This window comes from Sinocyclocheilus anshuiensis, unplaced genomic scaffold, assembly GCF_001515605.1.
Source record: "Sinocyclocheilus anshuiensis isolate Anshui unplaced genomic scaffold, SAMN03320099.WGS_v1.1 scaffold140, whole genome shotgun sequence".
Lineage (NCBI taxonomy): Eukaryota > Metazoa > Chordata > Actinopteri > Cypriniformes > Cyprinidae > Sinocyclocheilus > Sinocyclocheilus anshuiensis.
The window spans coordinates 98,070-108,856 of record NW_015554147.1 but is presented as its reverse complement, the minus strand read 5'-3'; the positions used below and the strand labels follow the sequence as shown (position 1 = coordinate 108,856).

Genomic DNA, 10,787 nt, shown 5'->3' with positions numbered 1-10,787 from the left:
TCTGTCACATCCCGGCTTTAGAAATGCCATGAAGGACTAGAATCCTGCCTAGATTGGTGGTTCTGGTGGGTCGCAACAAAAAAAAAAAAAAAGGTATTTGCAGATGTCTGCGGACTGGCTGGTCAGTCTGCCGATTTCGAGCTGGTCCATTTTGACGTCACACCGATGCTCATATCCGCATGTAAACATATCGTTGGAGTGGAAGTTCTTCACTGTGAGTGTGAAGTTCACAATTTGTAATATGTGTAGGGCCAAAATAAACTGTGGGGGAACCACAGGGCTCTATTCTAATGCTTGTCTGGGACAAGTTGGTTTTTTAAAAGGGCAAGTGAGAGAGAATATATATATATTCTAGTTAAAATTAATTTTAACATTTACTAATATATATAGTATATAATATATTAGCGCATAATGTAGCGCAATACATAATAGCGCAGTATTGCAAAAAAAAAATTCTGCCTTCTAAACAAAATAGCCATTGTGTCACCGCAGCTGCAGCTCCAGTTGGTAGAAACAGTTTCCTGAGATGCGATTATGACTGCACATGCGCATTGGCTGGTCCAGCCTAAAATGCAAGATTTTTTAACTCTATTTGAGCATATGTATGGGACAACTGTCAGATTTTGTTGTTGATTATAACTGTTATTGAAATGTAAAACAGCTGATGGTAAACTGACTGAATGTCCTCCTTGAACTTGATGAATGCAATGCGAAAGCTAACATTACTCATAGTTAATGAACTCTGTCAAATTCTACTTTGAATGTATTACTGTATGCAATTTACATGTGAGAGCGAAGAAGAAGAAATATGAAGCAGTAATAAGAGATTTTGCAAAATCTCTGCAAAATCAGTTAATACATTTCTAGAGTTACAGTTTATACCTTCATACCCAGCCTGAACTCTCACCAAAGCATTTAATATTAATACTTTCCAGCAGAATCTAAACTCAAATCCATTTGTTCTAGTGAAACAAACTCTGCCAATTGATAACAATCTTCAGTTATTATGCAAATGCAGGCCAATCGTGTTTAATTTCTAAATATTTAAATCCGATAACGATCACTGCCGTTAAGAGCCCTTGGTAGATTGTGTTGACTAGACAGGGCATGGATCCCATATCATGAACTTAAGAATGTTTGACAAACATTTCTAACCTTTTACAAAAGGTCCCCAAATTTAGACTACTAATTTGCTTGCATGTGGTAATTATACCAAATGTAATACATTAAAGCAGTTTCTGCGCTACTAGTGTCATCTAGCGGAACTACAAAAATAAAGCATGTTTTCAAACAACCTTTCTAAGAGCCCCCTTTGCGCGTCACGCCTCCAAGGTCGCCGTGATTTTGGCAAGTAAGACATGTTCCTGGATCAACATCTTTTGTTGATCCTGGATCAACATTACTATCCAAAAATATAGACCTAACCCAATCCCTACCCCTAAACCTAACCCTACCCATAATTTATTCCTAAAATGAGAGGGAAATGATAGGTGAATAACAAGGGTGTAGAAGCATCTAACCCTGATTGTAAGCCTAAAACTGACATTTCTTGAAAACGTATCCCTCAATTCTGATTGGTTGATTAGAATGTTGTTCCATGTTGTTATAGCATTATAAAACAAGTGTGGAAGAATCTTGTGAAAAATATTTATATTGGGATTATTTTGGTGAGATTAGTGTTTTTCAAATCTGGGCCTAGTTTGAGACATTGCTGAGATCTCTAAGATAAACATCTATTTAAGCAGACGTCTCCATTTGCTCTCAATTTAATCTCATTGCTGCCATGAATAAACAATAAAGATATTAAATTATGATTTTTTTTTTTCCTGTGGGAGGTAAATAAAAACAATAACACACACATTGCTGTCATTATAGGCTGCTGATTTTGTTGTCTATTACCATAGCTCTCAGTTCCCTAAGTAATAAATTGTCTGAAATGGAATGCATGGACTTGCATAATTTAAAACAATTGATTAATTTTCACAAAATTAAAAATATTTTCTTGAGTCACCGACTCAGTACATCTTAATTTTAAAAAATCAACTGTGCGGTATGTAAGGTGATTTGCTTAGCACCGTTTAATTGGAGTTTTTAAATTAAATTGGCTCTCTTGAGGAGCACTCTTAAGACAAACATCTGAGACAAAGTTGATGCTTAAACGAAGCATAACTGACAATTCCATTAGGTCTCCAGAGCTATTCTTGCTTCTTTTTCTACCAGTTTCTGGAAGTCATTTTCTGGAGCCATCAATTGTATGTAAAATGCCTGTGGAGTGACTGACAGCCAGTTTCATATCATCATTCATTTTCACATCAAAATATCTTTCGCACTGCACAGTAGGGCTTTAATGGGGAAATAAGTGAGAGCATAAGCGAATGAACATAAGCTAAAACATTATTTTTTAAAGATAAATGTTCCTATTACAGCAATGAAATATTGAGGCGCTTTCCGAAAAACTTCACTTGAGAAAAAAAAATGTTTTTTTTTAAATGTGATTCTTAACAAGATTGAAGACAGGGAATCTATCTTGTCTCCCTCTGATAAAGAAGTAACAGTGAGGGATTATGCTGATGCCTGGAAGGGAATTCATTTTGTGATGAATAAGGATTTTGGCTGTTATCGTGTCTTTTCCCCTCTAATTTCCCTTGTAACTAAAGCAGAGCAGACGTGTAGTCATTACTCTCTCATTATTAGAAATAACTCAGCTGCAGTAAAGCTGCAGTGAGCTTTAAAGTACAGTGAAAAGCAAGATTTTTAGATAAACTAAATACTAATTTTTATTATTATTGTAGTTTTGTTGATTTACTTACTATTCCAAAGTTCTTAAAATGTTCAGGATCACAACTAATGCAAAACTTCACTACTTTTTTTTTTTTTTTCACATTTTTCATGAAAAACATGAGATGCAATGTTGATCTATTTAGTATCATAATAAAGCAGAACTCTTTATAAAGTGGTATGTAAGACATCTTAATAGTATGCAAGAAATCTTAGGCTTCAAGCTGTGGTCGTCATTTTGACCAGGAGAGGATTTTATTTTTCCCGAAATTGTTAATGTTATTGAGTTTTATTAAAACTTACTGACTTTTCTTACACAGGTACAACAATTTTTGCACTCCCCCCTAATAATTCTCTAAAAATAATTATTTTTGGATCATTTTAATAAGACCTACAATCAATGCGTTCCAAACATAAATACAAAACTTGGGCTAATTGAAAGAAAAAAAAGGTAATAAAAAGACTGAATCCAGTTTTTGGTATTATTTATAGTGATGCTCCAATCAGGATATTTACAGACATTCATTTAGGGCCTGAATTTCATATTTGAAAATTGGGGGGGGGAAGGCATTTTTAGACATTTTTCAAAAATATATACCTAAATATTACCTAAATGTTTGCTCATGCAGTGAATTTTTGTTTTTACAGTGGGTCAATTGTTGCACAATAGATAACACACAGCACAAGCCTGATTTCGTGAGCTGTATGTGAAACGGCCTTATGTGTGTGCGATTTGAGTGTGCATGAGCGCACCGTCTCTAGGAGAGTGCGTGAGTACTGAATGGTTTAAACACTGCCAAAACTTAAAAAGAAAAAAAAATACTCCATTTTCACGAGGTCTTTAAGATGTTTACCAGATGATAGTATGCAAATATGACGCCTACTGGGTAAAGTGTACATGAGTATAAAGAGCAGGATGAGTGTTGTTAGCCTTGAAGTGAGTTACAATGACCTCAGATAAATGATGAAGGGTCTGTTGAGACATTTTGTGAGCTCACTGAGAAACACACACTGACACATGACAAACATACTGTAAAAGCAGTTTAAAGCAACCGAGCATTTTATCTAGCCATTGCTCCTCTGAATAATACATTACCTTGTCATTAATTCCTCCTCTCTCTAATTAGTGAATCATTAAAAATTTAAATCTGCCCGATTCAACAACCAAGGGCTGTGCTTTAGAGGTATTTGAGGTGCTCTCAAACGAGACCCTGCAAAAGAACAACAAGAAATGTGCATATGGCAGTCTCTCGCATCCGCTATGAATATTTCTTGTGCAAAACCTGTCTGGATGCTCCGAAAGTTGCTAAAACATCTGCTAATTTAAACTTTTCTTTGGTAATAAAATGTATTTGTTATACTTGGCTTGCTTGTCTTTTTGTACCATTAAAAGTACCTTGTTGAAGGTATATAAATGCAGTTTTAGCTGATGTAGCATTAGTATCAGCTCATGCAGAAATAATGATCTAAACTTGCTGAAAAATCACAGCTGACTTAAGCTTTATTCATAATGTTGTTGCTAACAAATGCACGCTACAAATTTTTATTTATTTATTTTTTTTTACCAACAGCAAAATAAAACCAGACCTAATACACAGTATGATGTACAGTGTAGTACTGTGAAAAAGAATGCATTGATTTTTTCATATTATTGATATGCAAGTAATAAATTGTAATGAATTAGTTCACTGAAGGCGAGAGTAAGTGAGAACCCAAGTGCAGTTTATTTACTCACCAACAGCAGAGTTACAACTTCAATACAGGACGAGAGACAATGGCAACATGATGGCTACTTATAGTAAACAATACAGGTCACATGACAAGAACAAACCAATGGGAAACAAGACACGTGACTAAGACAACCAATCAGAACATGACAGAAAGAACAGAGGAACCAATGGCATTTAGACAAGAGGGCAAGGGAAGCATGACACTAACATAATGAAATAATTACAAAATAAAAAACATGAAAACATGAACATGAAACAAAACCCAAACACCACATTACATATCCCCCCCTCTAAGGGCGGCTCCAGACGCCCAAACAAAATCCAAAAAAGTCCAGGAGGGTGGTGGAGTGGAGGCGGAACTGAGGGAGGGACGGAGCGCCAGGCCTTATAGCTGACAAGAGGGTCACATGACAAGAACAAACCAATGGGAAACAAGACACATGACTAAGACAACCAATCAGAACATGACACAAAGAACAGAGGAACCAATGGCATGAAGACAAGAGGGCAAGGGAAGCATGACACTAACATCATGAAATAATTACAAAATAAAAGACATGAAAACATGAACATGAAACAAAACTCAAACACCACATTACATAAATGCAACTTCTGAACTATTTCATATTATACATTATCTATGTCTATTAATTTTACAGATTAATGGGCTACTGTTTAGACTGTTTAAAACTGCTTAATCCATCAAAAATAATTATTGCTATGAATGTAACATTTGGAGTTCACACTAAATAAATGTGACATTTATTATAATTATTTTAATGAATTTATTAAAATAATTATGTGATGATTGTTATAAGTGTCACAACTGGTTGTAAACCACACACAACAATAAGTCTTTAATAAATCCATAAGTAAATACACTGGCAAACGAAGAAGCACAACCATACACTGACAACTGAACCAACACATAACTAAACTAAATATACATAATGAGACACCTGAAAATAATCAAATGAATAAACATGACAACCAACTCAAGGGAAACAGAAAACGAAGTCCAAACTAAGGCATACCGTGATAATAAGTTAATTTAAATTCAAAGTTGTTATAAGATCGATCATCTGTGAAAATAATAAAAAAAAAATGATTAACAAAAATTTATGATTTGCAGTTTAGGCCTAAAATTTGCCTTGCAAAAATAATGTTAAATGATTATAATTTAATATGATATGATATGAGGACTGAGGTTACAATAAAAGTACATTTCTCAATTTAAATTAAATATAGGTCATGTATGACAATGCTCAATTATTATTATTATTATTATTATTATTATGTATTTTAATGTAAATAATGTAATAATGTAAATAATAAAAGTATAATTACTATTATATTATAAATAATCGTCTAAATGCATCACACATTACTATGTTTATATACCATTCATATATTTAGTTCCTTTTTTTTTTGTTATTGTTCTTTTTTTTTATGTTATTGGTTCTTTCATTTGTATCCATATTGTAATGTTGCCATATTGTTCCTGTAATTGATGATACATAGTGTAAACTGTAAAAGTATCCAAAGTTTAATATTTCTGTTTAGATGTCTGTTCAAGTCCCTATGGTAAGCATGAGAAACAGCAATGGTGATGCTCACCTTACCAAACACCCCTTCTTAAAAATAATAATAATAATAATAATAATACCAACAATAATGAACCTAAGCTCAGTGAGGTGAGGCGTGTGGGAGAAAGAGAAAATAGCTTATCTGAGAATCAACAAAGTCACTAGGTTGGATTTGATATAAAGTCTATCCAAGTCTATAATTTTCCGGGAATAGCTTTGGGAAGCTGCATGCCATTTGAATCCTAGTCATTTATGAACCTTAGCCTTGAATATATTTACAAAGATTAGGATTCTTTTACTGTGTCATTGCTAAACATGAAAATGAAAGTCGTCCCCAGTCAATTGGGTATAGGTCAGCAGATCCTCCCCTGGGCCAGCTGTTTCAAAAAAGGAGAGAGGGGAAACAATCATAATAGCATAAATGCTCCTTTGGCTCATCTCTGTGTAAGGCATTTTAAGTTATGCCAGAAGGCACGACAAGGCTAGAAAGGGGAAGAAATCACAGAATGAATGTCTTCAAATGATACGAGGCTTTAGGCACAGTGTGATGTGCCCTATGCTTCACACTGCCCAGTGAAGCGATACAGGCCAGGTTTATGGAGCTGGCATCTCTAATGCTAGAGGCTACGGACTGATAAGCCTCTGAATCTTAGTCTCCAGGGGTAGCCTCATTCACTTTCAGCATTTCACAACGCTCCCATTCCATATGCAGATGTTCGTAAGGTCAACGAGAACCCATATCATGCCAGAGGCCATGCCCTGTGCCTGTGTTATTTCATATTTTTATCTCTCAGAGCTGTCAAAAAATACAGTAAAAGCAGTAATATTGTGATATTATAATATTATTACAATTAAAAATAACTACTTTCTGTTTCAATATATTTTAAAATGTAATTTATTAATGTGATGCAAAGCTGATTTTTTTTTTCATTTGCTATTAATCCAGTCTTCAGTTTCACATGATCCTTCATAAATCGAATTGCAGAAATCTAATTTCTAATATGCTGTTTTTCTGTTCAAGATTTTATTTATTTATTGTTATTATTATTATTATTATTTATAATAATAATTATGTTGAAAATCATTGTGCTGGTTAACATTTTAATAGAAACCATGATTTATTACGTTATCATTATTACGTTATCATTCAAAAGTTAGGAATAATTGAGATTTAAAATGTTGAAAAGTGAGAGTAAAGACATTTATAATGTTGCCAAATATTTAAGTAAACCAACAAGTACGAGTGAAATGGCCCGCAGTCAGCAAGAAGAGGGAGTGACAGCAGTTGGAGAAGATATTACCCGGATAACGTCAAATATATGGAAAGGTAATGCTGACAGTTGCCTTCAAGTGCTGACTGCAGTCATTGTAAGTTACGGAGCTGAACGGTTCAGTCAAGAAGATGAGGAAATCATCAAGACTCCATAAATCAAGAACTGGAGAGCAGAGAGAATTCATCAACTGTGTCAGGAGCTCCGCACACTCAAAATCATTACAAGACTGGAGAGGAGGAGGAGGACAGGCCGATGCTTATTGAGGTCCGCAACATCACTAGAAAGAAGCTCCTGATCTTGGGAAGAGCAGAGTGGCACAGGAGAAGGGAGAGAGCCAGGAAGTGGGTGAAATTTATTGCCAACTCCTTCGGCATCACAAAAGAGCTGCTTGGAAGCAAACGCAGTGGACATCTCACATGCTCCAAGGAGGACGTAGACCACTTCCTTTGTGACACCTTGCATGATCCCAATAGGGAGCTGGAGCTGGATCTGGGACAGCAAAAGCCCTTCTTGAGCCACCAGCCCCGAAGGTTGACTTCAATATGAGTGAGCCAAGCTGGAAAGAAATCCAGGAGCTGGTGAGGGAGGCGAGAACCAGTTCAGCCCCAGGACCAAGTAAAGTGCCCTATAAGTTTTATAAGTGCTGCCCAGAACTGCTGCAATTGCTCTGGAAACTCTTGTGGAAGATATGGAGCAGGGGATTATTGCAAGGCAGTGGAGATATGCTGAAGGTGTATGGATACCTAAGAAAGAGAATTCCACAAACATTGAGCAATTTAGGTCCATCTATGTCTCAGTGTTGAGGGCAAAATCTTCTTCAGTGTTCTGTCCAGGCAGATGGCTGACTTTCTGCTTAAGAATGATTACATTGATACATCAGTGCAGAAAGAAGGAACTCCTGGGACACTGGAGTAATCACCCAGCTGATCAGAGAAGCACGGGAGAACAGAGGAGACCTGGTTGTTCTGTGGTTTGACTTGGCCAGTGCATATGGGTCCATACCACCACCTCGTCCTGGACTACTATAACAACTTCAGGTTGAGAGTCACTTCTGGATCTGTAATATCAAGTTTGCCTTGAGAAGGGTATTATTACTGGATGCACAATTTCAGTAATCCTTTTTTGCTGGCCATGAACATGGTTGCCAAAGCTGTTGAGGTGGAGTGCAGAGTCCCGCTGTCCAAGTCTGGGGTGTGCCAACCTCCGATAAGAACTTACATGGATGGCTTCACAGTCTTGACATCTTCTGTTCTGGGTAGCAGATGGATCCTTCAAGCTGATAAAATCCACATCACTTGTCCTGAAGCAAGGCAAAGTCACAGACAAGTTCCGCTTCATACTGGAGGGCACTCCAATTCCATTCATAAGTGAGAAGCCAATGAAGAGTCTCGGGAAGCTCTTTAACCACAGCCTCTGAGATACAGTCGCTATCCAGTCATCCATCAGTGAGCTTGAGACGTGGCTCAACAAGGTTGATGAATCTCGTCTGTCTCGAAGGTTCAGATAGTGGATATACCAGAATGGCATCCTGCCACAGATTCTATGGCCCCTGCTGGTATATGAAGTGCCGATTACATCAGTCGAGCTAATGGAGAGGAAATTTTGCAGCTATCTCTGTAGATGGCTCAGTCTTCCTTGCAGCTTCAGTACCACAGCTCTGTATGGGAAAAATAAAACCCTGCAGCTACCTTTCAGCAGCATCACAGAGGAGTTCATGATCTCCCGCAGCAGAGAAGCAATGCAGTACAGAGACTCCAGTGACCCCAAAGTATCAGCAGCTGGCATTGAGGCCCAGAAAGTGGAGAGCCTCAAGTAAGCTAAAGGCAGCAGAGTAGGTTAAGGTTTGGCTGTTGTTTCCCAATGCCAAACTACAGCCAAGTACAGGGCAAGGAAAGGCCATATCTTGTGCAGGAGGAGGTGAGGGCGACAGTGGAGGAAATTCACATGAGCAAGTTGGCAGGCATAAGGCAACAAGGGGCATGAGATGGGAAGGTGCAATGGAACATAGGCTCACGTGGTCTGACATCTGGCAAGCAGAGACACAGCGCATGAAATTCTTAATCCAAGCTGTTTATGATGTCTTACCAAGTCCAGCGAACCTCCAGCTATGGGGCAAGGCAGATACCTCTTCCTGCTCCCTCTGATAACAGTCTTGTGTTTCCCTGTCTTGTGTTGAAGGACTTGTAGCATTTGGACCAATCAGACACACAATTTTTAATTAGATTTAACAAAGCAATTATTAATTAGATTAACAAATAATCACAGACCCCTCACCCAATAAACATACTGGGTGCCAGCATCTCTGTGAACGATCCTGGGCCCCTGGTTACCATGGCAACCAGGACACCTCAGCCAGACCAGATACATTTTATGACCTAAAAGTATGTAGAGGGAATCTTCCTCCCTACTCAATTTTCTCTAAAACAGACACATACTGCTATAGGAAATGACTTCTTTCATTAATTCTTAGACCAATTTTTCTATGACTTTCCTATCATGCATATCCCCAGATCTTTGTGTATGATTACTACCTCCTTGTATATGGTCTTGTGTATTGTATGTTGTTTTAATGCATGCATATGACAGATCACTAGTTAATGTAAACTCACCATATACCATGTTTGGCCTCTATGAATTCGTCTTCGGATGATCTAATTGAGAGTGTATGTAATATGTGGATACCTATGCAACATGTTAGTGTTCTAAGAATCTTTAATAGTTTGCATATCAACATCCAATCCAGTTCCATATGCAAATTACCATGCTCTCAGACAAAGGGTCATAAAACCCCCCAGTATTTCCAACTTCCCGCTTGGAAACTCAGCCTTTCTCATTGGACAAGCCCATCCTGAGAGGCGTGACTCATCTCAGACTTTAAAGGGCTCACGCACAGTTCCGCCCAGGTCTTCTGCTAAATATTCTGATTGCTGTCCTTGTGGAGAGCCTGAGCCGGTGCGGGCGTGCCCAGTGGGCTCCAACATATAGCCCTGTCTGCGGTTCTGTTTCCATGCTCTCAGACAAAGGGTCATAAAACCCCCCAGTATTTCCAACTTCCCGCTTGGAAACTCAGCCTTTCTCATTGGACAAGCCCATCCTGAGAGGCGTGACTCATCTCAGACTTTAAAGGGCTCACGCACAGTTCCGCCCAGGTCTTCTGCTAAATATTCTGATTGCTGTCCTTGTGGAGAGCCTGAGCCGGTGCGGGCGTGCCCAGTGGGCTCCAACATATAGCCCTGTCTGCGGTTCTGTTTGTTTCTGAGAAGATGAGGATGTGAGCTAGAACTATTCCTCAAGAACCCAACCTAAGTTACCTAACCTAGTTACCCAAGCATGTGCCAGGCTTCGGCCTAGTCTTTCCACGGCAAGGTCCTCTGACTCAAACTGGTTATTTTTCATCAACCAGCTTCAGCAAAGATCAG

The 10,787-nt window shown here is 38.0% G+C and overlaps 1 pseudogene; it reads left to right on the top strand.

The window, feature by feature from the left end:
* Window positions 1–7,342: 7,342 nt before the first annotated feature.
* LOC107670569 (uncharacterized) lies at window positions 7,343–9,512 on the top strand (annotated as a pseudogene).
* The last annotated feature ends 1,275 nt before the right edge of the window (window positions 9,513–10,787 follow it).